Source organism: Peromyscus leucopus, chromosome 18, assembly GCF_004664715.2.
Source record: "Peromyscus leucopus breed LL Stock chromosome 18, UCI_PerLeu_2.1, whole genome shotgun sequence".
NCBI lineage: Eukaryota > Metazoa > Chordata > Mammalia > Rodentia > Cricetidae > Peromyscus > Peromyscus leucopus.
In genome coordinates, this window is record NC_051078.1 from 36,425,406 (window position 1) to 36,453,098 (window position 27,693).

At 44.0% G+C, this 27,693-nt stretch overlaps 1 protein-coding gene and 1 long non-coding RNA gene across 2 annotated transcripts in view; both read right to left on the bottom strand.

Annotated features, from left to right (window-relative positions):
- Cdk17 (cyclin dependent kinase 17) overlaps positions 1-6,907 on the bottom strand; it is an 84,997-nt gene extending 78,090 nt beyond the window's left edge. The window contains exon 1 of the mRNA XM_037196819.1: positions 6,493-6,907. The gene's annotated coding sequence lies outside the window, so the exon portion shown is untranslated. The remainder of the gene's footprint in view (positions 1-6,492) is intronic.
- Positions 6,908-12,030: 5,123 nt separating this feature from the next.
- LOC119086203 lies at positions 12,031-27,457 on the bottom strand. The gene is made up of 3 exons (XR_005089442.1): positions 26,669-27,457; positions 24,806-25,002; positions 12,031-13,936 (listed from the first exon to the last, which is right to left on the bottom strand). It is a non-coding gene; the product is annotated as an uncharacterized LOC119086203 (long non-coding RNA).
- Positions 27,458-27,693: the final 236 nt, after the last annotated feature.

A 27,693-nucleotide genomic window follows, 5' to 3' on the forward strand; every position in this document is an offset into this window, starting at 1 on the left:
CCCAAACATTCCCAGAAGTCCAAGCATTAAAAGCTCAGTTCCCAAAGCAGCAGTGTTCAGACAGTGAGCCCTTCGGATGGTGACTAGATCATGAAAGCTCGCTGATCTCATGAACAGATTAATCTATTTATGAATTAATAACCTAGCGAGCTGCTGGGAGGCAGTGGAAACTTCAGGAGGAAGGTCTAGGTAAGGAAGTAGGTTCTGGAAGACATGACCATGAGGGATATAATCTATCTCGCTCCTCCTTCTTCTTTTTTTTTTTTTTTTTTTTTTGGTTTTTCGAGACAGGGTTTCTCTGTGTAGTTTTTGGTACCTGTCCTGGATCTCGCTCTGTAGACCAGGCTGGCCTCGAACTCACAGAGATCCGCCTGGCTCTACCTCCTGAGTGCTGGGATTAAAGGCGTGCGCCACCACCCAGCCCTTCTGTCTTCTTTCTGCTCCCCGACGCCAGGAGGTTATCTGCTCTGCTCCACCACACACATGTTCTTCACTGTGCTGTTCTGCCTGACCACAGGCCCATGCGCCACAGAGCCAAATAACCATGGACTGAGGCCCCTGACTCAGGAGTCCACGTAAACTGTCTCCTCTTAGAAGGTGATTTTTCTCCCATATTCTGTCACAGGACTGTAACACTGGCCAACACAGATGGCATACGCTCAAATAATGAAAGCATTATTATGGTGGTATTTTATTTGTACTGAAATGTGATTTGAATTGTATGTTAATAAATAAAGCTGCCCTGGGGTCAGAGCTATTAGAGCCATAGCAAGAGCGTGGCGGTTAGAAGAGCTAGGTAGATTTCTGTGTGTTCAGGGATACAGCCAGCATTGGAGACATACGCCTTTAAGACCTGGAGGGCAGTACTTACAGGCAGTGACGAGACAGTCATGTGTTTGGGTTTACAACCAATGAGAAGGCAGAACAGAAAGACTATTTAAAGACAGACAAACAGGAAGTAGCTCTCTTTCCGGGAAGCTAGGAGCACTGCAGGAGGTAAGATTTTAGCTCTGCGCTCTGACCTCTCGGCTTTCTGTTTTACATTGGTTCTGTGTTTCTTATTTTAATAAGACGGTTGGTTACATCTACACATTATCATTTAAATGATTCAAATTGAATCATTTTAATACATGTAAAATCAAAGTAAAGGAACAGACATTTTGAAAAGAAAGTGAGTGTATGTCAAGTGTAATTCAGGGGGAGGTTCTTTTGTGTGCTTTTTTTTCAGCATTCATATTCCTTCTGTGTGTGAAAACATGGATAAATTCATGATTGAAAATAAATCTACAAACTAGCCATGGCAGTTCACAGTAGCGTGGGCTACACAGCAGAACTGTCTCAAACATCCAGAACAGAAAGCAGGGTGGGGGGGATGGTGGAACAGATCTCCAGACACTGAAAGTGCTTTTCTCTGACTTATGCCTCTCACAGGGCTGTCCATGAGCTGTTTGTTAGCATCCCCCACCACCCAGTAGACACTGTGACTACAGCCTTTCTGAATGCTTAAACTTGAATCCTGGGTCGCTGTAGTAGTCGGACGCTGAAGAAAATGACTTAACCTAAGACCTTTGCTTCCTTATTAAGAGAAAAAAAAAGTTTACCTAATAGAATAGGTTTCCTGTGAGGATTTAACAAAACAGTAGTGTCTACCAGAACACAACAACGAATGATAATCTCTTTCTCATAGTTTACATTACATACTGAATGTTTAAGTGGCTTCAAATTCACGTTCTGACTCTCCCCTACCGGCGGAGGTGGGTTTGGGGGCTCTAATTAGATTTAAGCAGGGTCCAGAGGGCGGGCCTTATAACAGTAGTTGAACCTCTTTCTCCCATGTTTCTTTTCCTCCCTCCTTTTCTCTCTCACACACACACCCTTCTCTCATCCTTCCTCTCCACCTGCAGGCACCAACCAAGAGGCCAGAAAACCACACAGTTGAGTGAGGCGTCTAGAAACAAAGAGAAGAGCCTCACCAGAATCTGCCCAACGGGGCACTCTGACTTCAAACTTCTGGACTCCAGAAGAGAGAGAAAATACTGTTTTAAAAAGCCACCCGATAGGTGATATTTTGTTATGGAAGATGAAACAGACTAAAATAAGGTCTATCAAAAAATATTTTTAGAAAGCAAGATCATTTTCACTAAATCTAAATTAGCTCCCCCAAACCTATCTCCAAACCATTTAACTGGTAGGTTAAGGGTCTCAACACATGAATTGGGGGGCCATGCAATCATTCAGTACACAATATGATCTATGAGAAAAAAAAAGTAATTAAATATTAATTGTGCCCTCTGCTAGGCAAGCTATGATGATACGCTGTGGATCTGTAAATCTACCTCCTGAAAACAAGTGTTTATGATGGTCTGTGACTGTGGACCATAAAACATTAGATTCATTGGTAGATGTTTATTGATTTTCCAAGGTGGCCTAGGGAGAGCAAAACACGGCCAAAAGGGAAAGTTATGCACAAGACATTTCTTCAGGCCCTTGACTATTCCTTTTTCCGGGTCAATATCTTGCAGACATCAAAAGTAAACACACACACACACACACACACACACACACACACACACACAACACTAAAGACGAATTAACTATACGGAGCAAAATTACAACAAATCCACTAAGGACAAGAAGGGCCCTGGAAGGCCAGTCTAATCAATCCTTTCTCTAGTTCAAAGAAACTGACCACCTGACAGGTTAAACTCGATGGCAAGCTGTGGAATGGGTCTTCTAGTATTTACAAGTGCCATGTAAAGCACATTTTAAATACCATTATATCAGCACTGAAAATGAAAAATACCATAATCATTTTATAAAATATACTTCAAATGAGTACTGAAAAGTTTTGAGCAAAACTACTCACTTCCAATTCAAAAGAATCCAAAATTGCTGTTCCTTTGCATGCACAAAAGGAGAGATCGTTTCTAAAACACCATAGAGACTATCTGTGTAAGTAGGATTTAAGATATACTGGCCCTTTCCCACCAACACAGAAGTATATTTATTCAGTAATTATCCACCCTGGAAGTAGAAAACCCATGTAGAAGACTGTCAGAACACAGAGCTATAACTGTACAAAGACTGAAGAACAACAATAAAGATTCAGAATGTAACAACTTTTAAATAGCCAAGCCTGTGAGACAATAATAAAGGGAAAAGGCAAAAACTATTGTGTTCGATAGCTCTTGACTATCAGGAGACCTCATCGCCTCCCCTTTTGAGCATCTTCCTCTGAGGCCACGGCACTGTTCGCACGGTTCACCATAAGGTACCTCGCTGCTTTGGTTCACAGCCCTAGTTCAGCGGTGCAGGAAAAGGAAACTGGAAAGCTGAAAGCCAGCGGAAGACAAGTCTTCCCGGAGCAAAGCGATGATCTTATACACCACACCTGCAAGCAGCGTCCTAAGACAGTATCTGAAAACTCAATGTAGCAAAACATACACTAAGATCCCTGCAGTCAACACAGCTAAGCTATGATACAGGACAAAAAGATTTTCCGTTTTCTAGTTTTTGTAGAACCAGATGACTTATAAGCCATTAGCAGCATCAAAGCTAAAAAACATATCTAGTTAATTCCTCCAATTCCATCTTTCCTTACTATGTCCTTCTGATAACCAACTTGTATAGGACGGGTTATATACTATGTTACATAGTTAACATCAAGTTACTTTCTTAGGCCCAAATCCCAGTAGGGGGATAAACTATTTTACAAAACTCCATTTTAGTAATAGGAAAATTACGATATTAACAAGACTTTAATTCGGCATTTTCCCAGGCTGCAAAAGTAATGTGAAAATTTTAAAAAGTGGAGGCAAAAAACCAACAACAACCCACAATCCAGAAACATTTATTAGGTTTTTGATATATTTCCTTGTAGCAACACAAATTTTTAATTATCTAAGTAGGTATTAAGTGTGCAGGAAAAAATGTACGTGTTTTTTGACAAATTATATATATATTTGGTTTTTTTGAGACAGGGTTTCTTTGTGTAGCTTTGCACCTTTCCTGGAACTCATTCTGTAGACCAGGCTGGCCTCTATCTAACTCACAGAGATCCGCCTGGCTCTGCCTCCCCAGTGCTGGGATTAAAGGTATGCGCCACCACCGCCCAGCTTGATAAGTATATTAAGCATCAATTAATAATGTGACCTGTTAATTTCACAAAGGTTTCTAAAACATTTTGGTGGTGGGGGTGGGAATCGGAAGTTGAAAACTGCAGACTAATCCCTAGCTGAAATACCTAAAATTTTAATGTCAATACTTCAAAGACAGCAAATTGTAAGATACGACGATTCTTATGGTAACACTAACATTTTTGCACCTACACTAAACAGGTTTATTTTTACTTTCTTCTCATTCATAGTTTCAGCAAGGTTTTCATTTTCTCTGTAAAAATAGTTAAAGCTCCCATTTGCATAGGAACTTTAAAGTACGTATTATGACTGCTATTATTATTATTATTTGCATGATGTGTGTGGGACGTCTGAGGGCAACTTTGTGGAGTTAGTTCTCTCTTTCGATCTTTGCCTGTGTGCCAGGGACTGAATCCAGGCCCTGGGGCAAGCGCCCTCACCCACTGACCCATCTTGCCAGCCCTTGCATTAAAATTTTAAAGCAGCTTAAATTCAAAGGCTCAACAGCGTTTCTTTGAGGCACAGCATTCAAACAGTTAATACTTCTGGCCTATGAGATGGTTTGCCAGATAAAAGAACAACACTCTTCACATTCCTATATCCACTCTCAAAACATAAAAAAAAGACAAGTCCTCAGTCATATTGTCTTCTTTTGTTTGAACCCACTGATAAATGCAGATGTTAGAACGACAAAAAATAAGATGACTTCATTAACAAGGCGACACTACACTTAGTCTATAAGCCAACTCCTTAGGTTCATAAAAAAAAATAAATAAAACCAATTACATTATCGCTAGCAAATTTTTCTCATAAAATTTAGTTTAGGTCCGATGCCACTGATCAGAGGTCTCATTCATTTTCATCTGCTCTGTGGTTAACAAAGTGAATCTCAACACAGTCACTCAGATTTATTACTATGATATTCTTGCACAAATGTCGTTTTAAAGAAAGCCAACAAAGGTTCAGGAAAAAGAAAACAGTGAAGTTGGGAGGCAAGAATTGTCTGCCTTTAAGTCAAGCATTTCCTGTCAAGTGACAGACAGGTCTGCTACCAGGAATACACTCTGCTGGCCAAAGTGACGGCCAAGACTCAAAACAAAATTTGCCACTTGTCTCTTGAAAATGAATTTTGGCCGGGGAGGCGATAACACGGGACCACGGACGGAGGCGTCTCTCCGGAGGGCCACATTACCATAAGGGAGAGGCGCCGTGGATTCCAGCTCAACGCTTTTGCCATGTTTGAAGAAGAAGAAGAAAAGCTAATTGTTGATGGCCATGTGACAGAGAAAATCCCAGAAAGGAAAGGGTGTGTGTGTGGGGGGGGGGGAGAAAGAGTAGAGTTCAAGGCAGTTCAGGGTCAGAACGAGTCAGGCATCCTGTCATTAGCAAACGCTCTCCTTCCTAGCTGAAGGCAAAATACCGCTTACCCCAGGAGGAGTGGGTGAAAAGTGGGGGGAGATGGGAAACCACCCGGGAAGAAGAAGAAAAAGAAGGCGCGATGTGGCAGTGCGGGAGGAGGGGGTGACGTGGGAGACAAAAACCTGGGCTCCCCACCACCACCACCACCACCACCACCCAGCCGAGATGGGGAGCAGACGCAACGGGACATAAAAACACACGGAGCAAAAGCGACTGCAGCCCGAGACAACGGTGGAACAACCCCCCCCTTGCCCCGCGCCCCCCGCCGCACACACACACCCCAGCCCCCTCCTCCATCCCGGGTCCTCCGGGTTTCCCACAGTCCCTCTCCGCCTCCGGTTGGAGCGACACTCAGGGGTGTGACCCGCCCCGCCGCCGCCGGAGGGCTGCCCGGGGGAGCTTTGTGTCGGCCCGCTCCCCCCCCTCCCGCCCCCATCCCACGCGAGGGCTCCTCCTCCCCCGCGGAGCTGGCTTGCCCACCGGCGCGCAGCCTCCGCGTCTCCAAGGAGCCCGCAGCGCCGCCGCGTCCTCGCCCACTCCCGCCTCCCCGCGCCCGCCCGCCCGCGCCTCCTCCACCCGGGGGCCCCCCGGGGACCTTTGTGTCTTAAGCTGGGGGGGTGGAGGGGGGACTTTCCGCCTCTCCCCTCGCTCCGCGGCGGGGGCCACCGGCCGCCCAGGGAGAGTCCCGAGCGGCAGCGACCTCCGGCGGCGACGGGATCGCCCCCCTTACCCTACCCTACCCCACCGCACCGCACCCTCCGCCTCCCCCCAGCTCGCCACTCCCGCAGCCCACGCCGCGGCGCGCGGACTCGCGATCGGCACCGTCCCGCCCGCCCGCCCGCCCGCCCGAGCCGCCGGCTTGACAGGCGTCGCGATCCCCGGCCGATCCCCCTCCCCACCCCACCCCATCCCACCCCACCCCGGGCCGCCAACTCACCAGCAAGTGCGGGGGGACCCGGACTCCGGGGCAGGCGCGCAGGGCGAGCGGATGCAGGTCCGGTGGCGGCGGCCGCGCAGAGGAGGCGCCTCCGGCTCAGGCCTCTCCGCCTTCCACCACCACCACCCCCCTCCTCCTCCCTGCGCGCCCTCCGCCTCCTCCTCGCGCCTTCCGCTCCGCGAGGGCCGCCGGCCGCCTCACGCGTGGCCGAGCCCCCCGCTCAACATGGCTCCCCGGGCCGCCGGGAGCCGCACGGACGGCTCAGTCCCCACCGGGTCTCCCCGAGCCGGGGCGGCTGGATCGCGGGGGTGCGGGGGTGCGGAGGAGGAGGACGACGACGACGACGCTCGGGAGAGACCCGCAGCCGCCGCTCTCGTTCGTCTGCGTGCGCGTCGCTTTGCTCTCGCTCGCTCCTCGCTCGCTCGCTCGGCCGCTGCGGCTTGACGCCTCCGCCTGTTCCCCGGAGCGAGCGAGAGAGGAGGGAAGAAAAAAAAAAAAGACTTTTATTGAAACGATCCAACCAGCGGCGGCGGAGCAGAGCGACCGGCTGCGGGAGCTTCCCCACCCCCGCCTGCACGGCTCGCCTGGGGCAGCGCGACCCCTGCCGGCGGCGGCGGCGGCGGGGCGGGGCGGGGCCTGGTTAGGGGCGGGGCTTTGGGATCGGGGGCGTGGTCTGGGCGGGGCGAGGGGGTATTCCCAGGAAACTCGCGCCCCAAACCGGGCTGCAAAACCCAACCGGAGGGCTGGCAACCCTCCGCAGTTGCCAAAACGCGGCGCTGGGCCTGTCCACTGCGATCGGCGAGGAAACCATCTCCGTACAGCAGCGCCTTGTGACAACAAACCCCTGGCTTGAAGTATTCCAGTCGCCACTGTCCACGGGCCGCCTGCCACCTTCCGAGTACAGTAGGCTGTCTAGAGAGTTGGATGTCCAAGGACCCACACAGAAGCATCCCGGCTGATCGCTGCTGCTTTTCATCGGTTCTGTGGCTGGCTGTGTGTGGTACTGGGGCAGTACTCATCCTCGCACGGAGCTTTTAGTTGAAGCCACGGTGTTTTTGGATTGTTATTGCACTGTGGGCACTGTGCTGGGTGGTCAGAAGCCCTAGAATCTAGCTTGGTTGACAGATTATCAGCGGTTACGGTAAAAGCGTTGTGAGAGGGCCAAGGCTATGCTATAAGACCCAGAAAGGGCTCTTGTTGCCTCCGTGAGTTAGATTTTGTTTCTTGGAGGAGACGGCCGAAGAGGTTGGCCCAGTTTCTGTAAACGCTTTGGCTTTCTTCTCTGGCAGTTCAGGAACAGTTGAGGGAGTGTGTAGACAACGAAAGTGATACTGGCCCACTTCTTCCAACACATAGAGATAGAAGCATAAAGCAAAAACTAACTTAAATCCCCCGGGGGGGGGGGAGATAATGAGAGAGTTGAAAGAAGGTAATGGGGCCCGGATGTGGACATCCTAAGCAAGAAAAAGTTAACCATATAAAAGGCCTGGAGGGTGAGTGTTGAGTTTTTTGTTTTGTTTTTCCGTTTTCAACACCAGGAAGTACACAATACATTTTAGTAAAATTTCAAATCATTTTTTCCCCTAAGGGCTTCTGAATAGTGTTTTGTTTTACTGGGCAAACACTGTCCTTTTGAAAATGCTTCCTGCCACTTTCTTTCTTTCTTTCTATTACTTTATTGGGCAAAGTTGAATGTTTTTTCTACAACTTCCAAGGTACATACATATCAATCCAATTTCTCCTGTGTCTCTAAAATTATCAGGAACCATAAGTTAGCAATAATTATGCTCTACAAATACTTTAACACTTGTTAATCCTGTGAGAGTGCGAATATCTAAGATGCCTCTCTTTAAAAATGAGTATGCACTTTTTTTTTTTTTTAGTCTGGAGCTGAGGACCGAACCCAGGGCCTTGCACCAAGCGCTCTACTACTGAGCTAAATCCCCAACCCCTCGAGTGTACACTTTAAAACTGTTGATGATGGTCTGATCTTTACATGGGTCCAACTCAAGTGATTTTATAATATGGTAAGAGCTAGCATCATTTCCAGAGTTCTTTGTAAGTTAGAGGGAAAAAATATCTTTGTACATGACCTACTTTTATGCTGAACATTTTCACATGCTTGCCTTATTTTAAAAGCAATTGCACGCCTTTTTTGTCCTCTTAGTAAATATTTAAAATAGTCAAAAGGGAGTCTACATAATTGCACCCTGAATTTCAGCATCTATAATTCCTCCTTCACATCATTGGGCTGGAATTAGCTCATTACAAACAACAGATTATTCAGCCTCAGCCAAAATTGCCACAGAATAACAATAATAATAATAATAATAATAATAATAATCTTCTATACCATAATGCCATAGTAGAAATTTGATCCCTAGAATCTAGATGGCTATTTGGTTGACCTCTTTGTTCTTTCATTTAAAGAAGAATTTGCTAACTGCACACTTCGGGCCAGGCACTCAGCTAGACCTTAAGGATGCAGAGGTGAAGAAACAGCTTTGCTCTTGTCTCCGGCCAGTGGGAATAAAATTGTCGATCTGCCATACGCACGCAGATCACTTAGGAGCCAGTAGGTTGATGTGTAAACACGGGAGACAAAGAAAATCAAACAGCTATGGTCCTGAAACTGAGGGAGGAGGGATGCTTCTGGTGTCTAAGATGAGGGGGGATTATTTTTTTAACCTTATAAAATAACTTCTATTTGTTTTTCAGTTTGGGTTTTTTCGTTTGTTTATTTGTTTGTTTTGGGTTTTGGTTTGGTTTGGTTTTTGAGACCTCTATTATGTAGCTCCAGCTGTCCTAGAACTCACTCTGTAGACCAGGCTGGCCTCGAACTCACAGAGATCCGCCTGCCTCTGACTCCCGAGTGCTGGGATTAAAGGTGTGCACCACCATGCCCAGTGTGATTAAATAAGCTTTAACTTAGAATATTTTTCAACTTTGAATATTTTCCAAATTGCAGTTAAATATGTTATGTGGTTTAAAAAACTCCCTGGTACTTAGTGAAGGGGAGGGGTGTGGGAAGAATTCCAAGTTCAAATCCACTTGGAAAATGCCACATTCTTCTCTTCCTTCTGGAAAGTCACATTTATATACCGGAAGCTGGGAGAGGTTCTGAGATTAAAAATAATTTTCTTTCCATTGAGACTAACATATGCCAAGCTGTTTTGACCACAGAAAAACAATATCCTGGGGGCATGCATGTAACCACTAGGGAGAAAATCAAAAGTCACTGAGCTTGGAATAAAATGAGGCAGAAATGAAATTGTTCTTTAGTTACTGACAAAATGCTTTGGAAACTCCTGGCTTCCAGGATGGCTCCCTGCAAGGCTACATTGAGATGAAGGAATGTAACCGTAAGTTTCTCGGGTCCCACCTGGCCCTGCAGTCCCATGGCTGCTTATAAAATAATCACTCAGAGGCTTATATTAATTACAAACTGTATGGTCAATGGCTTCAGTTTCCTACTAGCTAGCTCTTTCACCTTAAATTAACCCATCCCTATTCATCTCTATGTTGCCACGTGGCCATGGCATTATTAGTCTGTTGTCATCTTATTACTCCTTGAGTGGCAGCACACATCTCTCTCGACTCCACCCTTCTTCTCTCTGTATCTCTGCTTGGATTCCCTGCCTGGCTGTAAGCTTTCTTGCCATAGGCCAAAACAGCTTTATTTAGTATCCAATGGGAGCCATACATATTCACAGCATACAGAAAGACATCCCACAGTTTTCTGTCTAATCAAAAAGGAAGATTTTAATTTTAACACAGTAAAATTACATATAACAAAACAGTTATCAAGCAAGAATTACAATATCGAGTCTACTTGTATTTGGCAAAATTAAAGAAAATATTCCATGATCTATCCTATTTTTGTGAGTCTAAAGTTTTATATCATTTATCTTTTACCATGACTAAAGAAAACTATAATTATAACTATCTAGTCTTCAACTCCATCAAAGACCTGAGATGGAACATAATAATACCTGAGAAAACGGAAAATGCAAGCAAGCAATTTCTGAAATTCTTGCAAAAATAGAGATAGCCGGCAGTCTGGACAGTCTGGATACTAAATAAAGTTTCTCAGCACCATTGGGGCATCCAATTTGGCTACAGGCCTAGAATATCTGACAGACCGTTTTCAGAAGCAGGAATTTTGGACGGCCATCTTATCCTGTCATGGCAAGGTTCAGTAGTCACTTTTCCTTGTGTTCTGCTCGTCCAGAAAGGACATCATTAGTATTGTCAGCAGTTGAGGCAAGGGCAGTTCTTTGCCCAGCAGGCCATTTTGTGCCAAGAAGAAGACAAAATTCCAAACGGAAATGTCTAGAAGCCCAACATTCTCTCAGGATCATATCAGTGTTGCCAGGAGCAATCGTGTCTCACGTCAACAGAATTCTAAGTTATCAAAGCATTTAAATGCCATATTCTCCAGGTCTATGAAACACATCTGACATGTGTTTCTATAAATCTGAGCAACCTAACTAACATAACTATAGGAATGACAAGCATGAGTGACTATAATTCTGCCTAAGAACTAAGGTTTCACCTTAACAAGGTAAACAGTCTGTGAACAGATATGACCTTATAAGGACAATGACCTCAAAATTGTGACAATACATAAAATATCTTAAACAGATGTAGAAATGTATAGTGCAATATGCAATATGACAAGAATATCCTTAATATGTATCAATAAACAAATATTCTAAACAGAGGTAGAACATACATGCAATATGACAAATATAATTTCATATTTGTATCAATATACAAAATATTTCAAGCAGGAGTAGAAATATATGTACAATACAACAAATATAGTTTTGTTTTTGTATCAATATACAAATTATCTTAAATAGGAATATAAGAATAGTTTACATTTGTATCAAATACATAAGAATTCATATCAGCACAAATTACCCAAGGCTGATAGTTTGCTGAATCAGTTTACTAGTTGATACAATAATCTACTTTAACATACTATACCTATCCATTCCCCTTTTTCTTTTCTAAAGGAGAATACTGAGTCTAAAAAAATTTTTTTGTTTGTTTGTTTTTTGAGACAGGGTTTCTCTGTGTAGTTTTGGTGCCTATCCTGGATCTCACTCTGTACACCAGGCTGGCCTCGAACTCCTGAGTGCTGGAATTAAAGGCGAGCGCCACCACCGCCTGGCCTGAGTCTAAATTTTATTGTTCTACCTCCTACCCTATAACCATCCATCCATAACCCTGAGAAAAATGAAAACTTTGGGAGTGCTGTGGGATGTCTTTCTGTATGCTGTGAATATGTGTGGCTCCCATTGGATAATAAATAAAGCTGTTTTGGCCTGTGGCAAGATTTCCAGCCAGGCAGGAAATCCAAGCAGAGATACAAGAGAAGAAGGGTGGAGTCGAGAGAGATGTGTGCTGCCACTCAAGGAGTAATAAGATGCCAGCAGACTGATAATGCCATGGCCACGTGGCCACATATAGATGAATAGGAATGGGTTAATTTAAGGTGAAAGAGCTAGCTAGCAAGAAGCTGAAGCCATTGGCCATACAGTTTGTAATTCATATAAGCCTCTGAGTGATTATTTTATAAGCGGCTGCAGGACCGTGGGGCCGAGCAGGACCAAGAAACTTAACGACTACGTTCAGGGATTAAATAGGTTGTCCTACCTCCAACCCTTGTTCTTCTCTTACCTAGACTGGTATTCAATTTAGAAAACAAACAAACAAACAAACAAAAAACAGAGATAGGCTCTTAATCAAATAAAATGTATTTAAAGTTTATGGCATGAAGCAGAGGCAGAAAGACCAGAAGGTCAGGGGCTACAGGAGACACTGTCAAGTTTAAACAATAAAATAAAAAGGCTTATCTATCTGAGGATCCGCTAAAAAAATGATGCCAGTTTTAGCGAACTCCCCCCTTTTATTGGGTGTTTATGCTTTTGTATCTGAGTGTGCTTTGCCCCTGGAGAGGCCAGAGATCAATGAGAGGGGTCTCCCTCTATCATTCGCCACATTTTTGTTGGTTTGTTTTTCGAGACAAGGTTTCTCTACCTAACCCTAGCTGTCCCAGAACCTGTTCTGTAGACCAGGCTGGCCTCAAACTCAGAAATCTGCCTGCCGCGGTCTCCCAAGTGCTGGGATTCAAAGCCTGTGCCTCCACCTCATTTGGCTCTGTGATTGACTGGTAACCAGCAACCCTCTGAGAGCCTCGGCCACCACCACCCCAGCACTGGGATTATAGGTCCCAGTTTCAAGGTGTGGGGATCTGAACTCAGGTCCTCAGACTTTTTGGTGCAAGCACTTCATCTCTCTTTTAATAAATACGGTTGAAAAGTGAGAGCCGGAGGAGCATTGGTTTTCCCTGTTGGGTGCAGGAACGATGATGTTTCGATTGGCAATCTTCCCAGGAGAAAATAATCCATGAACATTGATATTGGTCTTTTCATTTTTTTTTCTTCCGGAGCTGAGGACTGAACCCAGGGCCTTGCACTTGCTAGGCAAGCGCTCTACCACTGAGCAAAGTCCCCAACCCAGTCTTTTTTTTTTTCACTTTTTTAAATGAGTGAGACAAAACGAGGAGCAGGAGGGGCCTGTGGTTCGTCACCTCAGAAATTCAACTCCGAAGTTTGTTTTCCTGATAGTTGATCAGACTCATTCGAAGCCCTCTCGTCTTCGACCATTCATCACGAGGTCGTATTTCCAGTAAACTCACTTCCATGCCCAAGCTTACAATGATCCGGGACCATTTCAAATTGATACCAAGTGTGAAGAGGAGGCTAGAGAAAATATTTGATATTTAGAGAGATTATAGGGGAGAAAAAAGATTTAAGGAGTAAGTGAAAAAGAGAAAGAGAAATAAACCTTATATGTATATTTTTTTCAGCAATGAAGCTACTAATGTTAGGAACGTTAAAATTTCACATAAGAGAAAAGACTAAAATACTCAGAGCTGAGCGGGTCAGGGGTCTAGCCTGATTGCCGCAATTAGGCTTTGCGGTTGATCACAGTGGAGGGGGCGGCCATCTCTGCCACAATGACAAGTTGGTAGGTTGCTTAACGACAAGTTTCCCCACATGTGAACTTGGACTAATAATGCACCTGCCAGGTTATAAGAGCTAAACAAGATAATGTCGTACACCACATGAATTGTCCTCTCATGTCACAAGAACAGTTATAGAAAGGAGATTTGGGTGTTTGCATAACTGGACAGGCCAAGGGTAGCTTGAGCTTCGACGTCGTCGTCGTCGTCGTCGTCGTCGTCGTCGTCATCAGGGCCTGGCTTCTCTCCTCTTGATTCAGCCTTTGGCTCATTCCTCACTAGGTCAACCAACCAATGGCTGCAATATCTGTCGCTCCTTACTTCTGGGTTCATTATGGCAGAGAAAAGGTGGTACCCGGGAGGATGATCAGTAAGCAGCTGGAATCAGCCAGCTGGAATCAATGGCCCCTAAAGTCAAGAAAGAATCCATGTTACCTGAACACAGGCATGCAGCTAACAGGGAGAGAGCTCCTCCCCACATAAGAAAAGAGTGGGGATCATGATAAGCAGGCAACGGGATACAGCATCCTCACTTGATTAAAATGGGAACAACCAGGGATGAGCAGCCTATCCCATCAGCAAGTCCCAGGAAGTCAGCCTTAAAACATAAATTTGTCCTGCTTCACATCAACACCCCACCACCCCACCCTCCACTCCGTTGTTCATTTACTTATTATAGCACTAGGCATTAAACATTAGGCCTTATATATGCTAGGCAGGTTCTTTACCATTTCACCATATTTCCAGCCTCACTTATCAACCTTTATTTTTGAGACAGGGTCTCTCTAAGTTGCCCGGGCTGTCTTTGAACTTGTTATCCTCCTGTCTCAGCCTCCAGGGCAGTTGCGATTACAGGTCTGTGCCATCAAACTCCTTTACAAGTTCACAGGCACTCTGGGGTCATAGGCTCATCATCTCTGCGATTGTTTGGGTAATCACTCTCCCCACCTCCTGGCTCACGGATCAGGGCTTTGGTTGTCAGCCTTTAGTACTTTGAGGAAATGGTGGAACCTATAAGAGGTAGAACCTTCTAGAAGAAGTTTTGAAAGTGGAATTGGGATCCCAGTCTTGTCTTTCCTTCCTAGCCACCATGATGTGAACAGACCTCCATGGCTTTGTGCTCCCATTATAATAGACTGTGCTGCCCTTGGCCCAAAGCAACAGGACAAGATGGCCAGATTAAAATGTTAACTACCGTGAGGCAAATATAAGCCTTTCTTCCTTCTAAGTCGATAACCACGGGTATTTTATCACAGCAGTATAAAAGTGACTAACACAATTCTCAAAGGGAGGAGATTCCATTCAGAAAATTCCAAGAGTGACTCTGATACCCAACTTGAGTCATGTGTCCATCTTTTAATCAGAAGGGTCCCATCATACGGGGTGGAATGGAGAAGATGTAGATAGACAAAGGAAGGGGAAAAATGCTATTAGAAGAAAAAAAGTGCAGGTAGTCAGAGACCACAAGTGTCTACCATCCTTGAGTATATGCCAAGAGTACTATCAGAAACAGAAAACTGGAGAAAGTAATTTTGATAAAGAGAGCAGGGTGCATCACAAAAATAGACAAATGAAAGGATGTGTGGAAACAAGAACAAGAATTGACTCATCAGTACATGAAGCCACATGGATGGACCCAGAAACACTTACGCTGAGTGGAGATAGGCAGACTACGAGAGAGATAGTAGATAGATGTAGATAGACGATAGTAGATAGATAGATAGATAGATAGATAGATAGATAGATAGATAGATAGATAGAGATTGATGATTGATAGATAGATATAGATGATAGATAGATGATAGAGATAGATAAATAGAGATATGTTATTGATAGATATAGGTAGGTAGATGATTAATAGATAGATATAGATAGATGATAGATATAGATAGGTAGATAGTTAGATAGATGAAAGAGAACATTGTATATATGTATGTTCACGTGTGTGCAGGTGGCTACATGTGCACATATTTACATGTTTAGACACATGTGGAGGCCAAAGAGCAACCTTGGGCAGCCTTTCTTAGACTGTGTTTACCTTTTTTTTTTTTTTTTTTTGAGATAGGGTTTCTCTGTGTAGCTTTGCACCTTTCTTGGAACTCGCTTTGGAGACCAGGTTGGCCTCGAACTCACAGAGATCCGCCTGCCTTTGCCTCCCGAGTGTTGGGATTAAAGGCGTGTGCCACCACTGCCTGGCCTCTTTTTTCCATTTTTTATACTGTTGGTTTTTTCTTTTTTTTTTTCTTCCTTTTTTTTTATTAAGAGATTTTTCCATTCATTTTACATACCAACCACAGATTCCCCTGTCCTCCCTCCTCCCGCCCCAGTCCTCTCCTCTCAGCCCACACCCGACTCCCACCTCTTCCAAGGCAAGGTCTCCCATGCGGAGTCAGCAGAGTCTGGCATGCTCCGTCGAGGCAGGTCCAAGCCCCCCATCCCCGCACCAAGGCTGTGCAAAGTGTCTCTCACCACAGGCACTCCGTTCCAAAAAGCCAGCTCAAGCACCAGGGACAGGTTCTGGTCCCACTGCCTGAAGGCTTCCCAAACAGTTCAAGCTAAGCTACTGTCTCGCTCATCCAGAGGGCCTAGTCCAGTTCCATGGGGGTTCCTCAGCTTTTGGTCCACAGTTCATGTGTTTCCACAAGTCTGGCTAGTTCGTCTCTGTACTTTTTCTAATCATGGTCTCGATATCTCTCCCTCACAGAATCCCTCCTCTCCCTCATTGATTGGACCCCTGGAGCTCTGCCCGGGACCGGCATTGGATCTCTGCATTTGCTTCCATCAGTCATTGGATGAGGATTCAGTGATGACAGTTCAGGTGCCCTTTTTTTTTTTTCTTTGAGACAGGGTTTCTTGCTGGCCTGGAAGTCACTAAGGAAGACAGGCAGACTGGTCAGCAACCTCATAGATCCACTGTCTCTGCCTCCCCAGTGCTGAGATTCCAAGTGTTCACAACACAGTCAGCGTTTTCTGTTTGTTTGTTTGTTTGTTTGTTTGTTTGGATTCTAGGGGTTGAGCTCGGGGCCTTGTGTTCTCAAGTCAAGCACTTTGCTGACTCAGTTTTTTCTCCAGCTCCCATATGATTATGGAGGTTTTTTTTTTTTAAATAAAATTATAGGAAATGCAAACTAATCAGTAGTTTCCCAGCTCTAGAGGAAGGAAAGCTTATAAAAGGGCATGAAGACATTCATAGTCATTATAAAATGTATTGTTCTTTATCCCTTTAAAAAGTTTTGGTGCTGATGCTTTCACAGGTGTGCACCTCATGTGAAAATGTAGCAAATGTGACACTTGGAATATGTGCAGTTTGTGGTATGTGATCATGCCTGAACAACTGTTAAAAAAAGAGAAAATGATAATCAAAAACACCGGTCTGTACAAACCTGAGAGTTCTGGCAACGTTGAAAACGGAAGCTTTAATACCTAGATGGCTTCCACACTCGGAGTCAAAAAAGAGATTTCAAGAGCCAGGCAGTGGTGGCGCACGCCTTTAATCCCAGCACTCGGGAGGCAGAGGCAGGTGGATCTCTGTGAGTTTGAGACCAGTCTAGGCTACCAAGTGAGTTCCAGGAAAGGCGCAAAGCTATACAGAGAAACCCTGTCTCGAAAAAAACAAAACAAAACAAAACAAAAAAAAAAAAGAGATTTCAAAAGATATATACTGCATTACATTTTTCTGACGGATTTCTCTCCATAGTGGAAAAGAGTGTAACAGTGGCCAATGGTGAGTTTGGTGCATCTGAAAACTTCCTAACCCTATAAAAAAAATATTGATCTGGGAAGTCCAGCAGGTCACGTTAAAGCAGATTGGTGTTAGTAAACATTAACCTCTTCTTCCAAAAGCTCTTCAGAGTGGAAATCATCCAAACAATTTGACATGACACTCACTCCATGTATTTATGCAACAAAAAGTCTCACTTATAGTGTATATGACCTGTGCAATTCATGGGGTATCAGCTGGCAGGCAAGAGGGAATTGTCATGGGGTAGGATACCCTCTTCCTTGAGGCACCCTGATACCCAAATGTTGTTAGGCCAGTTGGAATTAGAATGATTCTCTAGAGCTCACCAAATTACCTATCTTCCAATTCTAGTTTGACCGGAAGGCATCAGATATGGTAAATGTTTCAGACACCTGGACTTACAAAGATATTTTTATGAAGTGTCTGTTCATTGTTTGAATGATAATGTCTTTTGATGGGTGATGTCATTCTGTATGCTGTGAATAGGTGTTGCTCTGATTGGTTGATAAGTAAAGCCCTTTGGCCAATGGTGAGGCAGAATAAGGTTAGGTGGGATATTCCAACTAGGGAGAGCAGAGAGACACTGCTAGCCATCACCAGAAGAAGCAAGATATAAAGTACCGGTAAGCCACAAGCCATGTGGCAAAGTATAGACTTATGGAAATGGGTTAATTTAAGATGAAAGAGCTAGCCAGCGAGAAGCCTGAGCCATTAAGCCAAACAGTTTGTAATTAATATAAGCCTCTGTGTGTTCATTTGGGTCTGAGCGGCTATGGGACTGTGGGGTCACAGGAGCTGGGCGGGACCAGGAAAACTTTGACTACAGTCTTTTTAGTGATTAAAAGGTAAAATAATGTGGTCTATCCAAAAATACATTATCCGTGTTTCTCGTTATTGTAAGTAGAGCTATTGTTATATTCTCACGGTCCCCAGGTGTCTCTCTATGTACCCTGCTCTGTTTCTTCCTGATTGTCTATTTGCTTCCAGGCAGGATGTGGTAAATAGCCCAGGGCTTTCTCTCTCTCTCTCTCTCTCTCTCTCTCTCTCTCTCTCTCTCTCTCTCTCTCTCTCCATTTGCACAATGGTTCACAAAGGTTTTAGTACAATTCGATAGAAATTCTACAGGATTTGAAATGGAAACAAGCCTTGGTTGCACTATCTGTTGTAAGACACCGTGGAAGGTAGTTATATTCAGCTTCAGTCAATCTCTTACTCCACAAAACGGGCATGCAGCCTATAAGGCCTCTCATGTGCGTTCAACAAGATGCTAAATATAAAAAGCGCCCAACAGTATTTGGCACTTAGCAAGCAATGAATAAATGTTAGTGTTCTTCCTTCCACTCCGGCACATCATGACTATAAAAGTCATGGAAAAATACTTTGATGAAAATGCATTGAGGAAGGCAGAGATCTAAGTTTACAAGACTCTGAAGAAACAATCTGTCTTCTGTGAAGAAGTACTATAATATTTAGCAAAAAAGAAATGGAGAAAAATAAACATTTCCTTGGATGATTAGCAGTTCTATTCAGATAAAATACACAGATGTGTATATTTTCATGTATTATCCATCATAATGTTAGCATTAAATTTCAGAATGTGAAGGATCTGTGATAGCTAGTCTGGATAATAGAAAAAGCACACATAGTTTTAATCTGTACAGACTTTGTTTTCAGGAAAATAAATCATATAAGCCCTCTTTTTTCTTCTTCTTCTTTTTTTTTTTTTTTTTTTTTGGATTTTCAAGAGTTTATCTGTGAAGCAACCCTGGCTGTCTTGGAACTCTCTCTGTAGACCAGGCCATCCTTGAACTCATTGAGATCCACCTGCCTCTGCCTCCCGAGTGCTGGGATTAAAGGCGTGCACCACCACCGCCCAGCAAGAAGAGCACCTCTGTCCTGCTTTCTATACACTATATTCTCATGAAAAACAACACATCTTTATTTTACCAGAAATACTCACACAATTTTGGGTTTGGGAACGGTTCTAGTTCCCCAATGCTTATATTTTGTCTCCAATCACTCTTTCTCTCCATTTTATTTTATGATTTTATGTATTTGGTTTTCTGAGACAGGGTTTATCTGTGAAGCAGTCCTGGCTGTCCTGGATCTCACTCTGTAGACCAGGCTGGCCTCGAACTCACAGAGATCGCCTGCCTCTGCTTCCCAAGTGCTGGGATTAAAGGCGTGCGCCACCAACGCCGGACCATTCAAGTCTTTCTTGATAGCTTGTGTTCCGCTTCTACAAAGTACTTGGTATTTGGTAAGGAATGGGAAGACAGTATCTGTCCTCAATGGTTTAGAGTGTATCAAGAAAGAAGACCCGACCACATTTCAGAGAAAGCCAAGATCTTAAGATGAACGTTTAGCTGTGCTGCTGGGGGCAGGGAGGGCAACTTCAAGCTGCTAGAAATGGAGGACGAAGAAAATCAAAGCGGGCTGGTGGTGGCGGCGGCGGCGGCGGCGGCGGCGGTGGCGGCGGCGGCGGCGCACGCCTTTAATCCCAGCACTTGGGAGGCAGGGGCAGGCGGATCTCTGTGAGTTCGAGGTCAGCCTGGGCTACAGAGTGAGTTCCAGGACAGGCACCAAACTACACAGCAAAACCCTGTCTTGAAAAACAAAAACAAAAACAAAACAAAAAAACAACAACAAAAAAAAAAAAGAAAATCAAAGCGGACTACATTGACAAGTTACTCCATGACTGTAAGAATGTTGCATAGCGTGATAAAGGATGCAGAAGAGTAAGTGTTCATCTCTTGCTTCCAGCATGCACTGCGTGGACTTTGACCAAATAGCCTAGCACTAAACAGAATTTGCAAGGTAGGAAGTCTATTTGCATTCCTTCTATCTTTTTTGATACATTTGTTTCAGATGCCAATTTTTTTTGTAGTAACTCAGCTGTTAACTATAATTCAGTTTTAGAAAACAACAAATGAATTGTATGTGAAGCAAAAAGACAGTCTCTCCCTTTATGTTTTGTTGTTTTTCTTTCTTTTTTTTTTCTCAAGACAGGGTTTCTCTGTGTAGCTTTGCGCCTTTCCTGGAACTCACTCTGTAGCCCAGGCTGGCCTCCAACTCTGCCTGCCTCTCGAGTGCTGGGATTAAAGGTGTGTGCCACCCCCACCCAGCTTTTTCTTTTTCTTTTTTAATAATTTTTAAAAAATGTATACAGTGTTCTGCATGCATGTGTCCTTGCAGACCGGAATAAGGCACTAGAACTCACTAGGGATGATTGTGAGCCACCATGCAGTTGCTGGGAATTGAACCCCAGATCTCTGGAACAGTAGTAGATGCTCCTAACCACTGAGCCATCTCTCCAGCCCCTGTTGCTTTTTTTCAAGACAGGGGTTCTCTGTGTAGACCAGGCTGGCCTCCAACTCAGGGATCCACCTGTGTCTCAGTCCCTCTCTTTGTAAAAGCAGTTTGATAAACAGAAATCAAAAGGTAAAGTGAGATAGATCAAGACATCTCCACGGCATCTCTAAACTTTTTGCCTAACTGTGCATGGGCCATGCCATTTTTTTTATGAGTCTTAGCAACTTAGCAGTATTTTGAAAACTAAAATTTTAAAAGAGCTATTTGGTTATTGCCTATACCCTTTTGTAAAAAAGCATTAGCGGAATGCAGTAATGACTATAAAATCTTATAAAATTTCGGTTGAGTCTTTACATTTAATAAGACTCAGATGGCTGTTAAATTTTTATTATTAAGGGTAAACATTTTATTTCACAATAGAGCTATCTCCATAAATTCTTAACAACTGACCTTAAAATAATCTTCAGAAATGAACTTAGTTTTGTTTAGAAGTCTACTAATGTGAAATGCTCTATTCCAACGTCTCCGGAAGACTTTCCAGAGTTCAGCTAAACAGCAAGCGCTGTTATCATTTGACATCCCAGCTTCTCCGGAGCTGATCACCAGGGCAATACCAGCTCCCCTTGTGCAGCTGACTCATGCCTTCTGCTGGTGTAAAGCTGGGCACCGCAGCTCTTTCTGCAGGGCAGCTCCTTCCAACTCGAAGGCAGGCAAGTCTGAATTGAACGGCTCACGCAAGAGACGCCACGCCAGCAAAATACAAAAGACTCGAGCTGTACCGTCACTGAGCCTGAGGGGGAGTGAGCTGTTCTACTCAAAAAAAAAAAGGCAATGAGTAGGAATTTGAAGCAGCTTGAAAGTCAACTTTGAAAGGATGTCAAAGAAGGAATGACAGACCAAAAAAAAAAAAAAAAAAAAAAAAGAGGTTCTATTAACTTTTTTTTAATTTTTCTTATAGACGATGATGTGTTGATTACATCTTTTCTTTCCCTTTTGAACCTCCTTTTTGGTAAAGGCTTTTTTTGTTTGTTGGATGGGTTGGTTTTTTATTTGTTTGTTGGTCTTTTGAGACAGGGTTTCTCTGTATAGCCTTGACTGTTCTGGAACTCGCTCTGTAGACCAGGCTGTCTTTGAACTCACAGAGATCCTCCTACCTCTGCCTCCAGAGTGCTGGGATTAAAGGTGTGCACCACCTCTGGCTGTCTAAGGCTTTTTAAAGTTACACAATGATAGAGAAGTTTCTAAAGAGAAATTAAATAAATTCACTCATAACTCCTCAACTCCAACGCAGTAGCTTACTGTCTTTGAGTATTTCTTTCTAGTTCTTGTACCATATTTATTTATTTTATGTGGCTTTGCTTTGTTGTATTTTATGGATAGAGCCTTATGTAGCCCAGGCTGGCCTCAAACTAGCAATGTTAACAAGAGTAACTTTAAGCTCCTGATCCTCTTGCCTCTACCTCCAGCCTGCTGGGATTGTAAGTGTGTGTCACCACTCCCACATGTTTACATGTTTTTAAAACACACAAGTGGGGGCTGGATGGCTCAGTGGTTAAGAGCACCAGCTGCTCTGCCAGAGGACCCGGGTTCAATTCCCAGCACCCACATGGCAGCTCACAACTGTCTGTAACTCTAAGATCTGACACCCTCATACAGACATACATGCAGGCACACACCAATGCACATAAAATAAAGATAAATAAATTGTTAAAAAAAAAGTACACAAGTAGATTTATATCACCATCTCCACTGATCATAAACTTCTTCACTCATCAAAAGCATCAGTTTTTAAGAGTCTTGGTCATCTACTTGTTGGCTATCTAAAACTCTGCAACCTGTTTCGGGGGGCCTCTTCCACATCTCTCTGCAGTTTCGTTTACAGGCAAGTAATACTTGAGGCTATCAGCTTCTGAAAGGGGAAGGTGTACTGTGTCTTATAGTGCTGAGGATTCAGTCCATGAAATACTGCTTCTCCGCTTTGTTGGCGGCAGTAAGTACACCATGCTGGGAGCCCGTGGGGGAGGAAACCATTTACCTCATTGCCATGACTGAACTGCAAGAAGGGGAAGAAAGGAATCTCACAATTACCGTTGATGACATTGCCATGCAGGGACCACTATGCCTCGCCTACTATGAGCCCCGGGCATGTGTGGTGGTGGAGGAGGGGTGTTTTACCACAGGACATGGGTCTTTGAAAGACCTTGAGATCTAAACTACAGCCTGCATCTGCCCTAACTGTAGCTGCCTCTGCAGCCATTTCCCCTAGGGACCACTGACTTCCTGTGGAGGTGGGTGGGGCTTCTGTTTTCCTTTATTCTCCCCAATCACCCACCTTGATTTCACGGTTGCCATAATGTAACACTGCTTGGAAGGAGTCCAACTGTTCGTATACCAATAGCACACTTAATTTAAACAGTTCAGTGTGTCTTCAAGATGGTATCCAGGAACTGTTTGTTAACTAGTCAAAAATCTCAACTCATCGCTGTTTTTCTAGCAGTTCAAGAAAAATAAATATTTAAAAACTTCAGCCGGGCGGTGGTGGTGCACGCCTTTAATCCCAGCACTCAGGAGGTAGAGGCAGGCGGATCTCTGTGAGTTCAAGGCCAGCCTGGGCTACAGAGTGAGCTCCAGGAAAGGCGCAAAGCTACGCAGAGAAACCCTGTCTCGAAAAACAAAAAACAAAAAACAAAAAACAAAACAAAAAAAAAAAAAAACAAAAAACAAAAACAAAAAAAAGACAACTTCAAATATTCTCAAAATGAAAAAGCTTTAAGTGCCCCCCTTAAGACAAAGAGTCCATCTCACTGTATACCTACAAGTACTTATCAAACACTAGTATAAAGCATTATGCACAGAGTTTAAATGATGGCAAAATAACACAGTAGGAAGAAAAGCCAGGGCTTTGGCTTAGAGAACAGTCACACGCCCAGGTGAGGGCAACTGTTAGTTACTTACGATGCCTAGATCTGCTTATGGATCTGGAACTGGGACATCTGACATCATAGAAGAAAAACAAGCAGGACCAAGACACTGTAGGTGGCAGGTGGATATATTATAAGCAGATGGCAATCAGCACAGGTCGGAACAGGTGCGAAGTCGAACTGGGGAAAATTTGATAGCCGTACATTTGGAACAGATTGCATTTTCACAATAATTTTATGGTTGATTGGTTGTTTGTAATTGTCTTGTTTTGCTTTGATTCAGTTTGATCCCATAAAACTTTCTTGTGTGTCTATGGGATGGGCCACCAATGAAATATAATGACTACGATATAATAAACTGTCACAAGAAAGGTCCTAACTATCTCATCAGATTTGGCACACATTTAACTTGATGTCATTGAAAATAGATTTCCTTCACATAGAAAAAAAAATTATGCTCCTTTTTCTAGCTTATTGGTACAAATGAAGCAACAGAAAAATAATACAGATGTGTAAATACAAAAGAAAAAAAATCCAACTTCTTCCCCTGAAATGAGTTTCAATATCAACACTGTAGGTGAGAAGAACTTATGGTCTGTTCTTAGATGGCAATGTGTTGGTATTTGTTTTAGATTATCATTTTTGTTAAGATACTGTATTACCCATTTTGGCCTAGAACTCCCTACGTAGGCCAAGCTGGCCTAGGATTTATAGAGCTCTGCTTTTCTCTACCTACAAAGTTCTGCGATCAAAAGTCAATGCTACCAAGTCGGGAATCTACCAAATTTAATAACAACAAAAAAGGACAGGCTGAGTCCAGACACACTGGGATTTTCTAGAGCGCTTTGTTTCATGATGAACATTCTTTAAGCTAATGTGGTCGCACCATGTCTTCTACCTTCGTGTCTACAAACTCAGCCATCTTTGCGAAGTCTGCAGCAGCAACGTCCACATCAGGGCAAGGCTAAGGTGCAGACTCCAATTCTGAGGTCAACCTCTCTAACCTTTTGAGGTGTGCTCCAGGTTTCTAATGTCTGTCGACTTTGGTCTCGTGAAAAGTGGACGTATTGCATCATTCTTCAGTGGAACCAAGAGACTGCCTTCCAGTGGGAGAAGTTTAGAGTACTTGTCTTTCTTGATCTCTTCTCTCATGTTGACAATTTTGCCAAAAGCACTCCTGGCTTATTTCTTCCCTCCACCCCACTTAATCTCCTTTTTTTTTTTTTTTTTTTTTTCTGGATTAGTTTCCAAAACAGCTACTCAGGAGCTTCTGCTATGGAATAAAAGCCAAACTGTACTCACGTGACTCGATGCCTCAAACTGCAAACCATCTTTTCCCTGAAGAATTATTTGAGGCATGAATCCCTGTGAAGAATTTTACATTTTGAGGGGAGCCTCTTTCGATGCCAGTGAGTCCAAGTCTATGCTCTGGAGAAACTGATGACTTCTGGAGCTATAGGCAGACTCGTTCTGGGACTGTTGGCAGGGACATCAGTGCCCTGTGAAAGGTGATGTGGAAAGCCATGACTCAGAGTGAGGTCTTCAGTGGCTTTCTTCATCAAAGCAGAAAAACCAGGTGTGTTGCCAAATGCTCCACACGCTCCATCCTCTCAAAGTTTTTTTTGCAAGTGGGGTTTTAACGTGAAGAAGTAACTCTTCCCCACTTCTAATAACTAGGGCCTTTAGAGTACCCAACACACACATACACACACACACACACACACACACACACACACACACACACATTTTAAGGTAGCTTTTCTCTGTGTAGTTCAGGCCTTGAGTTAACTAGGTATCCAAGCCTGGTATTGAACTTGTATGTGTCCTACCTCAACCTTTAAGTTCCAACATTACAACTATATACCACCAAACCCAAGCATAAAATATTCAAATTTTTTAAAACTCTTTTTCCATAATATTAACTTTGGTATAAAAATGAACCACATATTAAAATGAAACAGAATATTGGAAATAATAAACAATCAGAAGTCAAAAAGATTATGTACCATTTGGATATGAGAATAGATATATAACCTCAGAATAGTTATGTGAGCTATTAATATAGCTAACTGGGCAGGCATTACCTACATTATCTCAATTAATCTTTTGATCTTACTGTTCTTTCATTTGGCTTTGGTGTTTTGAAACCCGGGTCTCACACCATAGCCAGGTTGTCCTACAACTCACTATCCAGGCTGGCTTCAAAGGCACAGTGATCTTCCTGCCTCGTCCTCCCGAGTGAGTGCTGGGATTTCAAGGATGGGCTGCCACACCAGGCTTCCATTTCATCTTTCTTGTTTTGTTGTTGTTTGTTTGTTTGTTTTTGTTTTTCTAGACAGGGTTTCTCTGTGCAGCCCTGGCTGTCCTGGAACTCACTCTGTAGACCAGGCTAGCCTCGAACTCACAGAGATCTGCCTGCCTCTGCCTCCCAAAGGCTGGGATTAAAGGCGGGCGTCACCGCTGCCCCGCTTCCAGTTCATCTTTGTAACAGCGCTGTCAGATAGGTGCCGTTACTTTCTTCCTTCTGTAGATGGTGAACCTAAGGCTCAGAAAGATTCATCCACCGGCCCAATGCTACACAAATGGCAGCTGTTCTGAAATGTGAGCCTACATGTCTTTGACTACCGTGCCTGGGCTCTGAATTACCACAATACGTGGAAGAATCAGAGATGTGGATGACAAGCTAAGAATACGAAGAGAAAGCGTGGTTTTCAGCCAAAGAGTAAATATAGAATATTGGGAGGGGCGGAATTAATGGAAAGAGAAATGAACAGAAGTGTCTTTTGGGGGAGGTGCCATGTTTCAAAAGAATCCTGTCCCCTTTACCCTAAACCCATATCCCCTCAAATCTTGTGATGGGGACTTGGATTCCACTCTGGGGACGTTTATCAGGAATGATTGTCCCCATTTACAGTCCAAGTCTTTAAAAATTTGCATTATAAATAGATGATTTTTTTTTTGTTTTTTAGTGTTCAACAGGCTTGAGCAGTGTGAGACATTTTTTTTTTCTGAGACCCAGTCACACCACCTCCTTTTCTGAATTCCTTGTTCTGTTCATCTTTGACTCCTCCCCCCAGCCCAGCCCCGTGCCTGACGGTTAGCAGGCACCCAGGAAGGCATCGGGTGACTGGTTCAAGAAGGAAATGAGATTCTGAAGGCACTCACCAAGTGGAGTGTAAACAGCCGGTAGACTGGAACCATCCAGCAATTTGTGGCGGGAGAAATGTTCAGCTCACTCCAATCCCACCAGGGACTGTTCTCCGTCCGGTCGATTGCACCGTGGGCACCGTGGGCACCGTGGGCACCGTGGGCAAGAGCACGCTGCACTTCCTACACAGCAGCCCTTGGTTTGGAAGTGCACATGCCTGAAGCGTGTGGCCCTCGGCGGTGCTGACTCACCCATCTTTCTGTTCCCCATGCCGCTGGAGTCTTCTTGCAAACGCCCGGTGGTGCCCTCGTTTCCTTATCTTCAGAAAGCATATTTTTTCCTGCTGCTCTTGATCTTAAAATGTTACACACTTGACTCTCGCCTCTTTTGATAATTTGATGCTGCCTCCAATTTCTACATTTTCCATTAATCCTTTACGGAATGAAAGAAGAGCAGAAATTTCTCTTATCAGTTGCAAACAACGCCTTCCCCTCCCCAAGCTCCCAGCAACACCACCAGGTTAATCTCAATGACAGATGAGAAAAGTACGCCCCACCATGCTGCATTCTAGCCCTGCCTGAATTGCGCTTTGGCCCTTTGGGTTTTGTTTGTTTGTTTTGTCGATCTACAATTGTGAGTTGGTTTGGTTAAGGCGACTCCCATTGGTTTTCTTGGGGGGGGAGGAAGAGGGGGCACCTGTTCTTCCCGCAAATGAAAAGCTCTTGCTCTCTCTAAATGAGAGAGCACTCTGGGAGGGTTTCCTGCTGCGGCTTTGTGTATTCCCGAAACAGCTTCTCCTACTGAGCTTTCTTGCCTCTGGCTTTGGTGACTGGAAGTTAAGTACTGCTGGGCTCAGGTTCTCAGTATATTAACAGCCATGTTTTCTAACCAGTGCTGGGGCAAGCTCCTGAGTGAGAGAAGATAGCCTTGAATACCGCCGCCCTCCAAGATAACATTTGCCTTGGGAATAAACTCTAATAATTTTCCTCTCGGTACAAATTGTCTCTCTAAAAATGTAAAGCCAATCTTGGCTGACAGGCAA